General features: G+C 29.7%; 1 pseudogene; it reads left to right on the top strand.

The window, feature by feature from the left end:
• The first annotated feature begins 3,673 nt into the window (after positions 1–3,673).
• LOC145164523 (uncharacterized) lies at positions 3,674–11,088 on the top strand (annotated as a pseudogene).
• Positions 11,089–21,233: the final 10,145 nt, after the last annotated feature.

Here is a 21,233-nt window from a genome sequence, read left to right on the forward strand (position 1 = left end):
AAAATTTGATTTATTATTTTAACTTTTAGAACATTTTATTAATATTTTCAATAACAAAAAAAATTAAACATTAAATGAGATCGGTAAGATGATAATCATGCCCTTAATGAATTAATTTTGAGTTGTCAACCGATCTCACCCTCTATATATATATATATATATATATATATATATATATATATATATATATATATATATATATATATATATATATATATAATCCCTTCCATTTTAGAATATTTAAATCTAAGATGATCATCAATGGAACTAATTAGAAGTGCGCAGTTCGTGCAAAGCTGAGAAAGGGACCAAACTACAATGATTCATTTTGCAAATTTCGTTAATTATAATTCAAGAACAAACAATAATCATTCTTGCACATTTGTAAATATGCTAATTTCAATTAATATACTTTTCAAATTGCTAATATTTTTGTATTTCTTTTTTAAGTTTGTACTTTTAATAGTTTAATATTATACACCGTACCAAATTTTGTTAAGATAACTTCAAAATCAAATTATTTATACCTAATGATTTAAATGAGATTATTCTTAAATATACAATAACTAAATGTATAATAAAAAGTAGTCGGCTAAACAAGAAAGAAGAAACATTTACAATATATATATATATATATATATATATATATATATATATATATATATATAAACACTTTAACTGAATGAGAATAATAATAATAAAAGTCTATAATAACCTTATAGACGATTTAATTAGTGAGCATATGTGATAATGACAATAGTTATGTAAGATTAAACGTATTCACATTATCAAACAACATATTTTCTTTGTTATTTTCACAGAATAACATTATCCACACGTTCGCACAATAAATAACGATCCACATTTGAACCTATATATATATATAAGTTTATAAACTTTCCCTTAAAGCTGTCGCTATATATATATATATATATATATATATATATATATATATATATATATATATATATATATATATATATATATATATATATATAAAAGGTCAGTAAAATTAGACAAATTAAAGGTATATTATTATTTTATAAAACTACTATGATTTATCTTTTAATCATTTTTAAATTTAATACCCTTTTAAATTTTAGCTTTTGGGTTTTAACCAAAAAGTGTTGTATTATATGGTGTGAATGTTCCATGTAGGTGCATGTAGTTTCCTTTTTCATTTGAGGCCAGATTCATTGCATTCATTTCCAAAAATGCCGTTCTAATGAATAAATAAATTCTTTTTTTTTCCCCAAAAGTCAAGGCCTTCCACAATCGATTCAATTTTCTTTTTGGTATCATGGTTACATGTAATGTTGATATTTTGGATCATCTTAATCAACTTGGGTCATCCTGATAAACGTGATGTATGTAAGACGACCACAATCAACTATTTATATTAAATTTCTCTTTATGATTATCTTTCAAGCATCTCCAACCCATTCCAATTTTCCATTATTTTTCTAATTTGTTTCTCTATTTTTTACAACCCTATCCAATTTATTATCCAATTTTAAGAGAAATGAATAGTATAACACCATATTATTTATTTCTTTCAAATAGAATTAACTTTGAGTTGTCGGTTTTAGTCCATATATTTATATATTTATATATTTCTAGTTTATTTTTATCTACTAATTATAATTTAAATGTAATATTTAATACTTATAATATTTTGTTATATATTAATTAATTATAAGTATAAAGTTTGTTTTTTGTTTATCAAATTCATATAAAAATATAAATACATATTCAAATTTTAAAATACGATAACGTATTTTACAAAAGCTTATAATTAAGTGTTATAAATATATTTTATTTATTTAGTATTATTGTAATATATATATATATATATATATATATATATATATATATATATATATATATATATATATATTTGTTAAAACCAAATTATTAAAAAGGGTGTGTTTGACAATTTATGTAAGTTGGAAGAATTTGATATATAAGGAATATATTTTTTGAAGGTAAAAATAAGGTAAAAAATAGAATAAGGTTGGATATGAAACACTATTTATCTCATTTTTACTCAATTTTTAGGGAAAAAAATAAAAGTGGGTTGGAGATGATCTTATATGTATTTTACTTGCATTTAAATCTGGTATAATTACAAAATTTTCCAATAAGAATAAAATCATTGACAAAATACTATTTTATTATATGTTTGACACCAAATTTTTTAGACTTTTATATATTTTATTTTTAGTAAATAATTTCAAAGTAAATAAATTCTTTTGACTGGAAGTAGAAGTACAAACTAAAAAAATTATTTTAAACAAAATTCTTCTAATCATAAAGCTGTTTAAAATTGTATTTTATAGTTTATTATTTTCATTTTTTGATATTTTATGTCATTTTATATATTTCAAAAGATTGAAATTATTTTTATTGAATATTTATACACAAATGAAAGTTATAGTTTCAAGCTACCAATTAATTTTAACAAATATAGATCTTATGGTTTCAAGCTACCAATTAAGTTTAACAAATATAGATCTTAATATATAATGACCTCATTACGAATTACAAAATTTTGTTTTAATAGCCCCTACCATAAAAACCTTCAAAAGATATATTGATAAGAATATCAAATATTTCATAATTATAAATATGTATTTCGCAATCGATGAATATATTAGATTATATGAATGTGTATTGCATAATATATCATTGTATTTCGTAATTTCTATTTTTTAAAAACTAGTTATTATGTTTTTATTTTTAAGATTGTTGTTTCACGGGCCATTAAACCCGTTGCGAGATTAGTAATAATTAGGTATTATAGAGTAACAAGTGATCATTTTATTAAAACACATCATCTCTTTTGGTCATCACTAATTCTTTTTCTAATACCATGAACGTATTTAAAGTATGTTAAAGGAATCAATCTTTATGAATTCAATGATAGACACGCATACTAAAAAGTTAAAAATAGATAATTGAAACTTTCTTAACTATCCATTATATCCTTAAGAGTATGCGGTACGGGTCCAAACGAGAAGAAACGCGGATGAGGTGGCACCCCTCAACGGCGTTACGACGAGCTGCACACCGCCCCCCATCTTGTTGTTGCTCGTTGCGTTGATTCTCGTTGCCATGGAAACGAAGTGTAACGCCCAAAAAAATAACCGTTGTCACTTTAGACCGTTTGAAAACGGTCAAATTCAAAAAAAAAAAAATTTACCTTTTTACCTATATATATATATATATATATATATATATATATATATATATATATATATATATATATATATATATATATATATATATATATATATATATATATATATATATATATATATATATATATACTCATTTTATTTCAAAATTTTATAAACATTTCTCTCATTCTCTCTATATCTTATACACATATTTTCTTAAAATTTTAAAAAATGGAGCAAAACCCAAACACCCCCCCTCCATCATCAAACCCAAACACAACCTCGCCTCTCAGATTTGCGGGGTATGAAAATTATTTCAACCTTTTATCGTCTCAAGGTTCACCACAAATCCAATACCAAGACGCCGCTTTCAATCCCGCTTCACCGCCACTGCAATTTCCCAACTCACCTTACGTTCAACAAAATCAATTTGGGGGGCGGTGCTCGACAAGTTTCACGCTATTTTAAAGAAAAATCCGTATCGCAACAATGACATGTTGAGCAGCAAATGGGGTATGATAACTAAGCGGTGCAGCAAATTCAACGGTATTTACAACCGGCTTGAGGCGCAACAACAAAGCGGAACCAACGACTTCGATTTGTTCAAATCTGCTAAGGAACAATATCGGGTTGAAATGGGTCATGTTTTCGACTTTGAAAAATCATGGGAATTGTTGCGAGCGGATCCAAAGTGGAATAAAACGCCTACATCGTCGGAGGTTCAATCCAAAAGGTCTCGCAATTCTAGCTCGGTCGACGTGTCGGACGCACGGACTAACATCGACCTAAACGCCGACGACGATGAGATCCCGGATGATATCCAAGAGATATCCCCACCACGACGACCGCCCGGACGCGACAAAGCGAGGCGCGCTGCAAGACATGCGGCGGAGGTGGAGACAAGAGCAAAAGATGCGGCGGAAATGAGAGCGAAATTCGACGAGCACAATTTATTAATAAAAGAAAAAAATGAGTTGAAACGTCGTCATTTGGAGTTCCTGGAAAGGCAGGCACGGGAGAAGCAGGAGCAAAAAGAGAGGGAACTAATGACATATCAGTTGTCAATTCTTCGGACGAGCGAGGAGGGTTTGGCGCCTGCTGATCTAGCGGTGCTACAAGCGATGAAGAAACAAATTAGGAAGAAATATTTGGGTTAATTATGATTGTTATGTGGTTTTAGTAGTAATCTGAATGATATTTTAGTTATAATATTAGGTTTAAAATTATGTTTTTTTTAATTGTAATCGTAATTTTATATTTTAAATATTATGTCTTTTTTTTTTTGTTTTTAAAATTTTATTTTTTATAAAAAATATATTCATGTTAGTGATTAAAAAAATGCAAAACGAAAAAGTAAAAAAAAAGCGAAAAAGTAAAAAAAAAAAAAAACCCAATTTCGGAAAAAAAAATAAAAAAGAAAACATATTTATTTTCAAAAAGTTAGTGTTGTATCTTGTTGCTCATTTCCCCACTTGGTGTTATAACACCACTTGCTTATGTGGCATGTGAGGTGGCACAACTTGGTGTTGCACCTTGTTGCCCACACCTAATGTTCTAAGATTGACATTGACACGTTATAACTAGTTTATTGTTTTTTTAGTTTTTTTTAAGTTGTTATGGTTAGAAGCTAAAAATTAGCTTATAAGTTATTATTACAAAAAAAAAAAAAAAAAAAAAAAAAAAAAACTAGTTATACTAACTTTTCAAAAACTTTTTTTAAATATTTCAAATATATTCTTAATTAATTATAGAAAATTTATTATCCTATATGTATTTTTATGTCATTTTATTTCTAGCTAACTTATAAATTAGTTTTTTTTTACCAAACGTTATTTTGTAAAAAATAAATTATTAGAAACAAACAAGTAACAATCATTCACAAAATAAAATCTTCATTTTCTACGATTATTATGTGCAATTTTGAATAATCTAAATAAATACAATGACAACTTAATATATAACATACGAGCCTTCGTTTGGTAAACAATTTCACACTAATGGGTGCAATATATGTATGATATCCCTATCCTAATAAAAGAATAAGTTTATTCTCCTTTTGACATGTGTCACACTATTACAACTTTTCATTAATATTATCTATTCAAATTAAAAAATCATATCTTTATTTTGAATTTAAATTACCATTATTATCTAATAAAACCTACTTAATTTAAAACGTCTAATTTGAGATTAACTCCCAATAAATCACACCTATAAAATTGTCCATAGTTTTATATCTTTATAAAGCGTATTGGATATCAATATTTATTCCATTGTCTTTTTTATTCTACTCTCACCATTTTTGCTTTGCTTACACATCTTACATCACAACGAAGACATAAACAAAAACATCAAAGAACATCAGGTTAGTACTTCTTATTTAGTTTTTCATAACAGTAATCTACTTTTATTTGAATAATTTTTAATAACATTGTTATAATGTACATTTGTATAGTTTACTGTTTAATCATTATCAAATACAGTGTGAGTTTAGAAAGATTTACTGATTCATTTTTTATCATATGATTACAAGATTTAGTTGAAAAGAAACGGTAAGAAAAACTCATAAAATTTATTACGAAGTTTCCAAATTTCCTAACCCTAATGTTCTCATTCCCATAATATTAAACTAATGTTTCATGTGTTGAATCTATGTTGTGAAGTAACAAATTACAGAGTTTGATAGTTATAAATAATATGCTAAAGTAAAATATGGATAGTTCTAAGGTTGGAGAATTTTATCCTTTATATCATTATAAACCATGAGTTGTTAGTTTTACTGTTGGATCTAGAAAAGACCATATAATATACATTAAATGGCAACATACTTTGAAAGTACCCTGCCATTTTGTGTTTATTACATGCTGATGACAAGGTAGTTTCATAACAATCAAAATTTCTATGAATTTTGAAATACCAAGACCATTTATGTCAAATATATTTTCAGTGAATTTTTAACTTTATACCCTAAAATAACAAGTAATTTTTGTTACTTTTGAAAAACTAGGAACCATTTCTAAATATTGTTGTCATTTATTTAAAAAAACAGTTTTACAACTTATAGCAATGTACTTTCAAAGTACATTGCTATAAATTATAAAAAAAATGTTTTTTTTAAGTAAAAGACAATTTTCCCCTTTCATTCATTACAAAACAGGGACCATTTACTTTGTTTAGCAAATAAATGCAACCTACTTTGAAAGTAGGTTGTTATAAGGAAAAGTTAATTAAAGTTCCCAACAACAAAATACTTTTTTATCTGTTAATAACAGCAAAAAACTTATCTCTCTATATTTTTTTAATAATTATTAAAAACATAAGTTGTTAGTTTTACTGTTGGATCTAGAAAAGACCATGTAATATAGATTAAACGACAACATACGTTAATATATTAGATTGGTTTATGTGTGAAGGATTTCAAGGATATGGAACATATCTAATATTTTAAAAAATTATAAATAGACAATATCTTCAAACATAATAAAATTTTAAGAATAAAATAATAAGTCTAATAAATCTATTGGTGTGAAAACTCTTATTTATTTATTTATGAATTGTGGGTCACCTTTCTAAAGAGTTTATTTAAAAATATTTTTTAAGTTTTTTAAATATTCATTCTAAAAAGAGTTTATTTTAAAATATTTTAGTTTCAAAAGTCGGTTTTTCGGTTATATTACTAATGGTTATGTTACTAAAAAACATCCATTAGAAAATGGCTTATGTAATGAGACTAGATTTCAGGTGATATCATTAGGCAATCGAGTCATTGAAACAGTGGTCATTACTACAAGCAATATTGGACATCACTGTTTTATTTTAAGATTATCTTTAACACCTTCGGACATAAAATTTCCATTCAAATTCAAAAGAAGACAATTTCCCCTAACAGTTTATTTTGCTATGACTATAAATAAAAGTCAAGGTCAATCATTATCAAATGTTGGGTTGTTTTTGCCAATGTTCACACACGGCCAATTATACGTTTCTTTATAGTAAAGAACAGAGAATAATCGAAGTGGTTGATTTTAGATAATGATAGTAATTTGACCAATAAAACTTCTAATATAGTATAAAAAGATGTGTTTCAGAAGTTATGTTAAACTATTATGTTTATTTGGCTTTTCACATTATTGCATGTTTTCTTACCATCAAAGTAACACTATTTTTTGTTGTTGATGTTTTATATTATTTTTTGTTTATATAATAATTATAAAAATAACAACCATGGTTTCCACGGGTTATAACTTAGTTAAGGATACGTTTGGTTTGGTTCGAATATTATACCTTTAGGTGGAATATTTCCACGTTGTTAATAGGATGTTAGGTTCTAGATACTAATTTCTTCAGGCCTGGTTTAGGGCAGGTGCCAAATGGGCAATGGAACAGGGCCCAAAATTTAAGGGGCCCAATTTTTTTTTTGTGTAATCCGTCAGCCCCAAGCAATCCAACACCATTCGAATCTCAAATTGGGAAATCGGCGTCAAACAGAAAGCGAACAACAGCGAATCAGCGATCGATCGATTGGTCTTGCTCGTTATCCTTCAAAAAAAAAAGTCGATTGCAGCAATCGACAATCGTGGAAGACTGGAATCAGGGCAGGGAAACGATCAAACGAAGGGCAGTGGCGCAGTGCATCAGCGGACAGCGATCCATCAGGTTAGCGACATCGACAGCAATCAACAAGACAACAATTATCATTCATCATCCTCCATCAGTCCAAATCGATACAGCATACAACACTACAGCAGTTTCTAACTTTCTATTTTCTAGGTGAGGGTATTAGAGTCTTAGACAATTAGAATATTAGAATTTATCTATCATGTATTCCTATTCCTGTTATCAATTTATCAATGACCCAATTATCCATTCATGATTTATCCTGTATATTCCTGCTAATGTAATAGATTATGAGAAATTAAGGAATTAGAAATAAGGAATTAATGATTATGAGTTTGTAAATTATAATTCTCAATTCAATTGCATACTTGAATGAGTTGAATGTATTATCAAATTTTCAGATTCTTGTGTAATTGTTTAGATAAACAACTGTTTAATTTTCAGATTCTTGAATGTGATTCATGAATTTTTAATTGTTTATCACTATGTCGTATTGTCATTATGTCATATTATCATATTGAAATCTGATTGAATGATTCACAATGTTGAATGAAATCAATGAATGATTTTGAAATAGATTATTAGAAACATAAATTAAATTATGAGATTATGTTTATTGTATAATTGTTTATCAGAAATTTGGAATTCAGAAACCATAGTGTTTAAAGAATCAAATTATGTTTATTGTTTGAAAAATTGTAGAGATGAAGTCTAAACAACCATCCGGTAGTCAAAACGTAAAAAAAAGAAAACTAGATGAAGAAAAGAGAAAGGCTGACGCCGGTGCTCTAGATAAGTTTATCCATAGACAACCTATTGAAGAGCATGTTGAAGAGCACATTGAAGAGCACATTGAAGAGCATGTTGAAGAGCACATTGAAGAGCACATTGAAGAGAATGTTGAAGAGCATGTTGAAGATAAAGAGCATATAGAAGTAGAAGAGTCAAAAGAGCAAGAGCCCGTTAAAGAGCTTGTTGATATATATGATCCAAGAAGGTGGGAAAAACTTAATTCTGAGGAGATTAAACTTTTGGTCCAGAAAGGCCCTAAAAGAGATAATAGTATTATGTATGGTCCCTACGGTAAATTTGATAGACGGTTTTCTGCAGCTTTATATACAAGAACTTTACCAAATTTGGAAATGTGTGATAGAGAATGGCTAGTATATTCAAAAGAGCTAGACAAAGTATTTTGTTTCTGTTGTAAAGTGTTTAGAAAAGGGAGTTCAAAAGGTAAATTGGATGGTGAAGGTTATGCAGATTGGCACCATGTTACCACTAGGGTTAAAGAACACGAAATTTCATTGGATCATCTTACAAATAGGAATAAGTGGTTTGATATGCGTAAAAGATTGAACTTGAATGAAACAATTGATAAAGTTCAATACGAGCAATTCAAGAAAGAAAGAGATTACTGGAAACAAGTCCTTTTGAGAATCATTGCAGTAGTGAAGTTTCTTGCTAAACATAATTTAGCATTTCGTGGATCCAATGAAAAGTTGTATAAAAAGGTAACTATAAATTATACTTTTTTTGTTCTAATTCCACCAAATACCTTTTTGTTAATTATTATGACTGATTTCACTTCTTTTTTGTTAATTGTATGTAATAGGTAACGGAAATTTTTTGGGTGTCATTGAAATGTTGGAAGAGTTTGACCCGGTTATTAAAGAGCATGTGCGGCGGATCACAAGTGATGGGCTTCATGTGCATTATCTTGGCCACTTAATCCAAAACGAACTAATATCTTTGCTAGCTCAAGAAATTAAAAAAGAACTTATCAAGAAGATAAAGAAAGCAAAGTACTACTCAATCATACTTGATTGTACTCCCGATTCAAGTCACCAGGAACAAATGACTATAATAGTGAGGTATTTAACATTATCATATAATTTTGTTACTGTCGAGGAGTCCTTTTTAGGTTTTTTGAATGTTGATGATACCTCTGGAAAAGGACTATTTGATATTACACTTGAGGAGTTAAAGTCTCTTGGTCTTGAAATTGATGATATGTGTGGTCAAGGCTATGATAATGGAGCAAACATGAAAGGAAAACACCAAGGAGTGCAAAAGAGATTTTTAGATATAAATCCTAGAGAATTTTACACTCCTTGTGGTTGCCATTCTCTTAATCTAACATTATGTGATATGGCTAACAAGTGTGTTAAAGGAAAGAACTTTTTTGGATTCATTCAACGCATTTATACTATCTTTGCAAATTCTACTAAGAGGTGGGAAATTTTGAAAGATAATGTTAAAGCTTGGAGTCTTAAGTCATTGTGTCAAACTCGTTGGGAAAGCCGGGTTGACAGTGTAAAGGCTATTAAACTTCAACTTGTGGATGTATGGGAAGCTTTACTTCAAGTTGGAGAAAAAGATAATGATGCTGCAATTGCAAGTGAAGCAACTTCACTAGCAGAAAAAGAACTTGGTGACTTTGAATTTTTGGTATCAACTGTTATTTGGTATGAAGTACTAAACCATGTGAATATTGTGAGTAAGAAGTTACAATCAAATGATATGCATCTTGATAATGCTATTACAGAAATAAACAAATTGATTGGGTACTTCAAGAATTATAGAGAAACTGATTTTTCAAAAGCGATTGTTGAAGCTAAGGAGATTGCTATTGAAATGGGTATTGATCCAATATTTCCACAAAAGCGTTTGATTGAAAGGAAAAGAAGGTTTGATGAGAGTTCAACTAGCGAAGAAGTTTCATTTACACCTGAAGAGAATTTTAGAGTCAATTATTTCTTATTCATTGTTGATCAAACTATTTCTTCTCTTGAGACAAGATTTGAACAATTCAAAGAGTATGACAAAGTATTTGGTTTTTTATTTCCACATAATTTAAGGGGAATTGAAGATAAAGATCTTAAGTCGTATTCTCATCGTCTTGAAAAAGCACTCAAGTTTGAAGAAAGATCGGATATTGATGCCGATGAACTTTATACGGAGTTGAAATTATTTGAGACATTGGAAACCAATGAATTTAGCAACCCTATAGATGTTTTGAAGTTTTTGAAAGAACTTGATTATTTCCCAAAATGCAAGCATTGCATATAGAATATTGTTGACTATTCCAGTAACGGTTGCATCTGCAGAAATGAGTTTTTCTAAATTGAAGTTTGTGAAATCTTACTTACGCTCCACAATGACACAAGAAAGACTTAGCGGTTTGGCAATGATATCTATCGAGAACGAAATCTTAAAGAGTGTAGACTATGAAGAGTTGATCAACCAATTTGCAATCAAGAATGCTAGGAGAGCTTCACGGATCGTCGGTTAGTTGTTAGGATATGTAATTACTCTTTAAAATACTATGATTTTGCTTTGTTTATTGCTATAAAGTTTATCGTCATTTTAATAAAAATATTAGTTTATGTAAGTTAATTTATTACATGTTAAGGCCTAAGGGTCTTTTTTTATCCATCTCGTCCTGGGCATTTGAATCCTCAGAACCGGCCCTGAATTTCTTTCACATATTTTTAGATGATATGATTCTTTGTTAGGTTGAAAACTATTTATAGTCGTTTTATCAAGTTGATTTTTTTTCCTATAGTAATATTAAAGAATTCAAAGGTTCGTACTAAAAAAATTCCATGGCTAGAAAACTAATAAAGCAAGTTTGTTTTTAGGAGATAATCATAAGGGACTCTTCTATATGGTGTCCCACAATGACACCGACAACGTCTGACTTCCCGTGTATACAGTATAAAAAGTTTTGAATTTTTTTTTTCTACTGTTGTAGCACTACTAATTTTTCCTGTGCATCACCTAGTATGAAATCTTGTGTCCGCATCTGATAGTCTTACGTTGTGGAACAACTTTGTCCCATTTAACTTCAATGTTTTGGCTTGAAAATACGACTTAATGAAGTATCCACTAGAGTGTAGATGTGTAGGGGTGACAATTGATGACACAACATGACAAAAATACACGACACGAAACGGAATTATGACGAAACTGAAATTCGTGTTCGTGTCGTGCTCGTGTCAAGTATAAAGCCACAATGTCGTGTCTTGTTTGTATCCAAAATTCGACACGAAATTAAGACGATTTAACACTTATTTGTCATGTTATGTATGATTAAATATTAATTAAATAAACTAACTGTTATTTTATGTTATCTTCGTTGTGTCATGTCATTTTTTTAATTAGTTCATTATCGTGTTAGTTAAAGAAAACACGACATTTTATCGTGACGTGACAAACAAAAACATTGTCCGATTTGAAAAATGTGCCAATGTGGATTCTTTTGTTATGTCCAATTTGTGATACACAAGTAGAGTCTGTGAATCAATTGGTGTGTTGTTGCTCTGTGATATGTTCTATCCGGAACCAAATCCTAGATTGGTTGATCTTCTATATATTTTTTTTGGGCTTTTATAGGAGCAATAATGTTAAAATTAAGTGGCTTCATTGGCTACACAACTCGATAACTACTATTGCGTTTGTGTAATGAATTTTTTTTCTAACATTTTCCTAGCGTTTAATAAACAAAATCCTTTGTTCCAAAGAAAAATATTATGGATTTATAATAACAGGTTCTAAAACACTACAGGAATATTTGTGTGTGTGTTTTTTTTTTCTGAAATAATGGATTAAATACAAAAATAACAATATATTTTTATTGATTTGCATATTGTCGTAGGATCCTATTTTAATTTTTGTCTATTATGATATTATAATTGAAAATCAATCTAATTATAGCCATATTATCTGGATACAAAATACTTTTTGTTATTACTATCGAATTAAGTTTTTAAATTATAATTTTTTTAATCCATAAAAATAAAGAGAAATTCTATCATTCAATTCAGATGGTTTTCTAAAATACCATATTATCCAGATACAAAATAATTTTAATTCAATAATAAACATCAAAGATGTATTACAATAAAAAACATTGAAGATATAACATGAAAATATATAAATAAATAACAATATATTTATTATTTCATACGTTTGGAATTAAAATAAAAAGGTGTTAATGGTGCTAGTGGGCCTTGATCGTGATATTTCTTCGGGCCCAAGCTTTTCATGGTTTAGCCTTGTCATGTGATTTTACATGTGTTTTCTGCCGCAACCAAACAAATGTACAAAGACTTTTGACACAAAAAGGTGTTTTTGAAAAAAAAAGATTGGGCAATTTTTGTCCTTGACGACGACATATTTGATATTCCTTTTAATTTTGTCGCATACGGGATTTAAAATTATGATTTACAAGTCCAGGTCACGGAAATCGTATGATTCGGTTAAATTAAACGTTTTGTTCACTATATATATATATATATATATATATATATATATATATATATATATATATATATATATATATATATATATATATATATATATATATATATATATATAGGAGAGGATAAAATGAGAACACTTAAAAGGTTGAGAACGCGAAAACAGTTATAGACCAATCATTTTATAAGGGTATATTAGTAACTTTATATAAATATTAATTAATGATTTCCTAAAATCTAGGGATAATGATTTTAATTATCTAACAAAATTAATATTTTCTTTTAGTTAATGAAATATATATAAATATTTTTTTTTATGATTTTTCCCAAAAATTATTTATGACCGTTTCAAAAAAATCACCTAAAAAAATTAATATTTCCTTTTATTTTAAATCTGAAAAGAAAATCTTAAAAAAAATATTATTTTCTATTATTTCATGTTTTTGTTTTTCAAAAAAAAAATGAATAGAAATCAAATCCCAAATCAATACACTTCCAATCATAAATGAAAATACATCAAATTACAAATAATTCAATGCATTTTTCATAAATTGAAAATAAAAAAAAAGTGTAAAAATTATCATTTTTTCATAAAATGAATACCTCTAATCATAAATAAATACACTCATTCACATGAATACACTAATATTCATAAATAAATACAATCATTCACACATGAATACATTGCAATTCACAAATGAATACACTGTTATTTATAAATTAATACACATTCTATCATAAATGAATACACGTGCTATTCATAAATAAATACAACTATTCACACATAACTACAATGTTATTCATAAATGAATACACGTGCTATTCATAAATAAATACAACCATTCAAACACCCCCTTCAAGAAATTATTACCAAAAAATTCGAAAATTAGGACTGTGTTTCTTTCTTTGCCTCTGTTCTTCAGAAATTTTTCCAGTTGGTCCTTCCATTGCAACCATTCTACCTCCTGAACACTCAAGCAAAGATTAACACTCAAACAAAATCAACACTCCACGGTAAAACCAATATGTATAATTATAAAATCTTTTTGTGAGATATGGATGATCAAGAAACAAAAACTCACCGATTCACTGTAAAATATCAACACCCAAATATCCATACCTTTATCAGTTTCTATCAAAACAAACAAAGAAAAAGGAATTTTCGTTATTCTTCTTTTCATCTCTATCAATTTCTGTCAAACAACCAAACCCAAACACCCATCTAAACCTATTGATTAAACTTCATTGATTTACAGTCAAAATAAAAAGAAAGAAAGACAAAATAGCAGAAACCTTGTGGTTTTGAGTAGACGTTTTCACGATAAGATCTTGTGGTTTAGCATTGGATACAAAGATCAAAAGAATTTGGACTAAGAAAACTAGTGTAATCTTTAAAGAAAAAGTTAAGGCCGGAGAAACTGTCATTTTTTTGGAGAGGGATTCAAGGAGAGTAGATTCACGTATGAATAGAAAGAAAGACGAGTAAAGAAATGGAAATTACCAATAAGGTCACTGGTTAGCAATCCATTGGTACACCTCCCTGTCGCTTTTTGGTTTGCAAAATCTCTCCCATAAGGTGGGAAATTGCCCTTGAAAGGGGTCAGAATGTAGTTGTTGTTTCCAGGATCAGAAGTGGAGTCTCCGAACACCAAAATAGCAGAAACCTTGTGGTTTTGAGTAGACGTTTTCACGATAAGATCTTGTGGTTCATAAAACTTAATTCCATAGCTAGATTCACGTATGAATAGAAAGAAAGACGAGTAAAGAAATGCAGTTGATTAAACTTCATTGATTTACAGTCAAAATAAAAAGAAAAGAGAAGAGAATCATTACCGATCGAAGCAACTGCCCCATCGAGACCCCTTCCATCATTCCAGTCGAAAATGCTCTTCTCACAGACATTTTATCGAGCACCTTATGTGCACAGTTCATCGCCTTTTTTTAAAAAAAAAACACATATGTTAGATCCATCTCTCCTGCGCTCAATCATCCAATGCAGTGAATAGTGAATAGAGAAGAAACATTTTGAGATGGAGAAATGGAATTAAAGAAACAAAGTCGAAATTGAAATTACATGTTTTTTAAGTATGTCATTGGACACCTTCTGTGCACAGCCCATCGTACCCCTAGATCTCATCCGGACCTAAATTTTTCAGTTCCGATATGGTGTATGGTGGTGACGGCTCAATTAGGATTTAAAGGTTTGAAATTTGTATTTAGATAGAGAGAGGAAGAAGGATACGTGAGTGAGAGAGAGGGGGGGGGGGACAGAGAGATATTCCAGCAACTTACAAAAATAGGTTAACATGTAATGACCATATTACCCTTTAGACTATTAAAAATTTACAATCTCATACCATGACTTTTAGAAATTTACAATTTCATCTCATGACTTTTATAAATTATTTTAGCCTTAGATCGTAATATTTGAAGAGCTCAGATCTGTTCTCGCATTCTCAACCTTTTTGGTGTTCTCATTTGATCCTACTCCTATATATATATATATATATATATATATATATATATATATATATATATAGAATAATGAGTGAAAGTGTAATGTACCTTTTGATTTGTTTGATCATTAGGTTTTTATTTTTTTGTCTATATTTGACCATTTAATTTGTTTTTTTATCAACATTCAGTCCTTATTATAACCGGCTACTTCAGGTTAAACCTTAACCGGAAAAATGAGTTAATAGGATAATATAATTTTCAGTTTGTACACATTTAGTCTTTAATGTTTTTGTACACATTTAGTCCTTATGAATGGTTTCTTCAGATTTTGCTCATTACATCCTACGTGAGACAATCATTAATGAGGTGTTCTCATACGTGACTCGTCCTTTACTTATATCAGTAACTTAATTCACGAATCGGTCAAATAATGTTGGTGCCCTAGTTTTCTCCAAGCAGAAGACAGTGGCGAATCCATGAGTCAAACTCACGGGTGTCCAATTTAAATGCAGACAAAACTAAATGATCAAAAAAGTTATATTTATCGGGCGTTTTGTCAAAACTACGAAATATAGTTCTAATCAGCGACGAACACATGAATGTCTAACCTATTTTACAATTTTATATTTCATTTGGGAAAACTAATTGTTTAACAATAATAGACTTTCAAATATCGATAGATTAATGATAAAAGAAACTATAAAGAAACTATAAAGAAACTACATAATGTTTTCTACATAATAATAATTAAAATAGATAGGTAATGGTTGATGTATATAGGAATAGGTAATATGTAAATTGGTATAAGTAAAAGTAAGGTTAGTATACCTTACTTGTGGCCTTACCTTTTCAGATTATGAGATAGCATGCAAAAATTAACAATTTCTCTAGCTTTTCGATTAGTAAGAGAAATCATAAAACTCCTTGGGCCACTTTTCAAGATCAGCGACCGGAGAAGGGAGAAGAATTGGAGAAGTAGTTGTCATTATTAAGTACAAAAGGTATGGTGATAGCAGATAAACCAATAAAGCATGATTTATTGTTCCGAAAACTCCAAATCAATGAATAGGGGATAACGACGGCCGCCGGATCCAAAGAGCAACCAAAGGAATAACATATTCTTCTTGTTCTTGTTTGGGTTTTTGGCTTTCTTTTTAAACTTCGTTTTTCCTTTTTTATCTCAGAATTTTGTGATAAATGTTGTGGATCTAAGTTTGATCCGAAAATTATGAGAATGGTTTCTTCTGTTACCGGGCTTTCTTAACTTATATACTTCCTTCACTATTCCTTTTTTCACTTTTGATTCAATCCAAAATTAGAAAGGTTGTCCGTGTAAAAATTTGAAGGGTGTCCATTTGATATATCTAATATAATCTCTAAAACAAATTTCAAATTAAGGGGTGTCCATGGACACCCTTGATTACACTGTAGAGTCGCCCCTGGCAGAAGATGTCTTCGACTTCGGTTTCATCTATCTCAATAACAGACAACGATATATTCTTTGTGATTGATTCCCCCAACTCAAATTTGTACTTCCAAGACAAAAGAACACTTTGGTAAAAAGTTTCATCTATCTCTATAGCAGCCAACAAGATTCTTTGTGATTGCTTCCTCATAACTCAAATTTGCACTTCCAAGACGAAGAATCTCATTGTCTGCTATGGAGATAGATCAAATTGAAGTCGAAGACATCTTCTGCTTGGAGAACCTAGGGCACCAACATTATTTGACTGATTCGTAAATTATGTTACTGAGATAAGCGATGAAGGAGCTACTTATGAGAACACCTCATTAATGATTGTCCCACGTAGGATGTCTAAGAAAAAATCTAAAGAAACCGGTCATAAAGACTAAATGTATACAAAAACATTAAAGACTAAATGTGTACAAACTGAAAAACAATATTACCATATTAAGTTATATTTCCAACTTAACCTGGAGTAGCCAGTCATAAAGACTGAATGTTGACAAAAAAAAAAAAAAACTCAGTGATCAACTGTATACAAATCAAAAAATATATTATCCTTTTAAGTTATTATCCATTTTTTTTTGTATTATAAACTTCTCTGTTAGTTTTTAATGATTTTTTTCTATGCCAGACATGAAAATACTAATAGGCTTTACTAGATATTTTTATGTATTTTTTTTTTGTTAATTTTGATTATTTATATATTTATTTATTACTATAAAATTGATAAACGTTTCACCAAATACAACTATTTTAAACTTAGTTACAACTATTGTCACCTGTTTTTCTATCTCATCTTCTTCTTCTTCAAACATCACCAACCTCTGCCATCAACCTCCACCATCAAACACAAATGCCAATAAAATTAAACCAAAAAAAAAATACCAATTTTAGATGCTAAACCCACCACATCTTCCAATGACCAAACAATCCACCACCTTCAATGCTCAAACTTGCATAAAACACATAACAAACATCTAAATTCATTGATCCAGATGCAAACACTTTGCCATGAACAAAAAATGCAAAAAAAAACACAAACCCTAAATCTAGTTATTCTGGAACAAAATTAGTTTTCTCAAACCCAAAACCAAGTTGCTCAAATCTAATCAGAAAAAAACAAACCTAAAATCAGAGCTTTCATCTATGTCTTTGTTTTTGCCTGTCAGGTTGCATATGGGTCTTCGTTTTTTTATATCGATAAGGATGAACGCGAATGGTTCCTTTGGTGGGTTTATTTTGAACGGAGAAAAGAGATAAGGTTGTGGCAATGTCATATATATGTAAGAGACAAGAAGGCTGACAACGATGGTGTTGTTAGGACTTAAGAGTAGCGAAGGGAAAAGGTTGACAACGACAATTTAGTTAGGTTATTGACATTGTTGGTGGTAGTTTTCGGAAGTGGTGATGATGGTAGATGTCGATGGAAGTGGAGGTGACAAATATTGTTGGTTTTTAATGGTGGTTGTGATGGTTGATGTCGATGACAATGGTTGTGATGGTGGTCAAATGCACCGGTGTTTGCCGACATTTTGTTGTTTGTTGAAGTTCTATGTTGGCTAGTATTACTAAGGCTAAGGGGTATGGTCACTACATGCCTACTAGAAAAATGACCTCATTTCAGTGACACATTATCTTCACCACATCCCTACTACTACACCACAAACCCTTAGAAATCGGTACCACTCCACCTCATCTATTTTATTTATTTGTTATTTTGATATTAGATTAAATAAAAAACATACTTTTTAAAAACCAAATAAAAATTTTACTAATAAAAGTAAAAAAATTACATTAAAGAAAATTAAAACATAGAAATTCAAACCAACATTACAAATAAAAAAATACAAATCAAAACCTACATAGATAGATAAAAAACAGAGAAACTAATCGCCGTATTTTTCGCAAACATTGTGTTGAATTTTTAAAATTGTTGCTAGATTTTTCGGCACGATACACGGTTGGGGTTGTGTGTTCAAAAATTTAAGATCGTTAAGTGTTAATTATTTTTTTTTGGATAAGAGCTTCATCTATTTTTTCGATTTTTGTTCGAGAAAAATTAGATGCTTGTCTATTTTTCCCAAAAGTACTTCTTCGGTACTCATTTTCCAGATGACGATGCCGCCCATTTAGCTTTGTTTCTTCCCGTCGGTCGACGAAGGAGGAATTTCAGTGGAACCTCCCTCTCGATGTCGTCAAAGTTATCATTGAGGTCGATGCTAAAACCCACATCCGACTCGGATGTTCTCGACATTTTGTTGGAGCCGACGGTCGATTCCGAATGTGCTTCCGGATTAAGGACCTATTTTGGATCCTACGATAAACTAGCTACGTTTTTTGGTGACCGAACGATTTACCGTCGTTGTTAAGCTTGAATTGGTAGCATGCGTTGATAAAATATTGAAATTGTTGCTGCCACTTTTGTGTATATTTTTAATATTTTCAAATATGCAATTAAACTTATTGCAAGCCGTTAGTAGGTCACGTCATTTTCCGTTGATCGCGTCGGACGTATGGCATGGGCTCTTTTCTTTTTTCCATGTGAATGTTGTATAAAACACGATTCGGAAAACTTTCTCTCAATTGCACATTGCATGTTTGTTTTTCTTCCGATATAGACATCCACAATTTCGGTAACGCTGCTTCCTCTTCTTCGGTCCAACCCCGACTACCTTTATTTTTAGCATTTCCTTTCTTTTGTCTTCTTCTAGGTGGTGGTTAAGTTTCTTGGACCCTTTATTCGTTGTCATCATCGAGGTTTCTAGGTTGGGTTTGAGAAAATGAGACTTGAGTTTGGGGTTGAGATGGTTATGCTTGAAATTATTCAGGTTGAGAAGGTTGTTAAAAACCTTATAATTGGGAATGATGCAGTTGTGGACGGTGGATTTGAAGTGAAAATCATGGTTACTTGACATTCCAGCGACGAAAGGTGGTAGATAGTAGTTTGTGGTATATGGATGGTTGGTGAATAGAGGTTGTTGTTGAATTAGCTAGGTTAACATATGCATATGCGCAAAAGGATCATTCCCGCAGAGCTCCGCGGAATTTATTGTAGCTCCGCGGAATAGCAAAATCATAAATAAATTAGTGTAAAAAAAACTCATGATCCATTCCGCGGAGCTACCTCCGAGGAATGAACTCATTCCGCGGAGGTAGCTCCGAGGAATGGATCTTCAGATTTTTTTTTCCACATCGATTCTTCGGGGTTTATATTAATTCCACAACTAATTACTTTCAAGAAAAGATTATGATAATATGATAATCTTTTCTTGAAAATAATTAGTTGGGAAATGAATATAAACCCCGAAGAATCTTTGCAAAAAAAAAAAAAAAAACAAAACTGAAGATCCATTCCTCGGAGCTACCTCCGCGGAATGAGTTCATTCCTCGGAGGTAGCTCCGCGGAATGGATCTTGAGTTTTTTTTAATACACTGATTTATTTACGATTTTGCCATTCCGCGGAGCTACAGTAGATTCCACGGAGCTCCACGGAGCTACCTCCGCGGAATTCATGTCTATATCCGGAAATCTAATTTTTTGTGTCTATATTTTGAAAATACCCCATATTTTTTTTACTATTACCGGTATTTTCCCTGATAAGAATGAGGGGATGTGTAGTTAGGACCCATTTCATTAATTAATAATATAAATAAGTAATTCTAAAAAAAATAAATTAATGAAAGAAAAAATAGCCAATGACACTATAGTCTTTTTCATGTCTCACATAGATGAAAGAAGTAACAAGAATTACATAAAGATGGTCTAAATGCCAAAAAAAAAAGATAAAACTACCAAATCATATAAATGATTTCAATAATTTATTCTAAGACCAATGACGAGGCTTCTTTTGATATGATGTATATAAGGTTACAAACCCGCATACTACACAAATGAAATATAAAAATAATATTATATATTAAATTGTTTGATTTTGAATATTATTTTGAATATGTTTAAATAGTTTTGTGAAGAATATCAAGAATAAATTGTTATTCAACTATAAACTCCTTAAATTAAGAGTTTTATATTAAACGAATTAAAAAACATGACAAAAATAGTAAGAAAATAAAACGTTTTTATGAAGATTATCCGGGAAAAAAAATTAAAATTCAATTTTGAACTTCTTAAAATTTAGGATTTATATCAAATAAAAAAAAATGCTAAAAATATATGACATGACAATAAATGTACATAAAAATATAACATGTGTCAATCAAAAAATTTATTTTATTATAATAGGGATTATCGTA

Source organism: Lactuca virosa, chromosome 3 (assembly GCF_052849685.1).
Source record: "Lactuca virosa cultivar CGN04683 chromosome 3, Lactuca_virosa_CGN04683_v6, whole genome shotgun sequence".
Classification (NCBI taxonomy): Eukaryota; Viridiplantae; Streptophyta; class Magnoliopsida; order Asterales; family Asteraceae; genus Lactuca; species Lactuca virosa.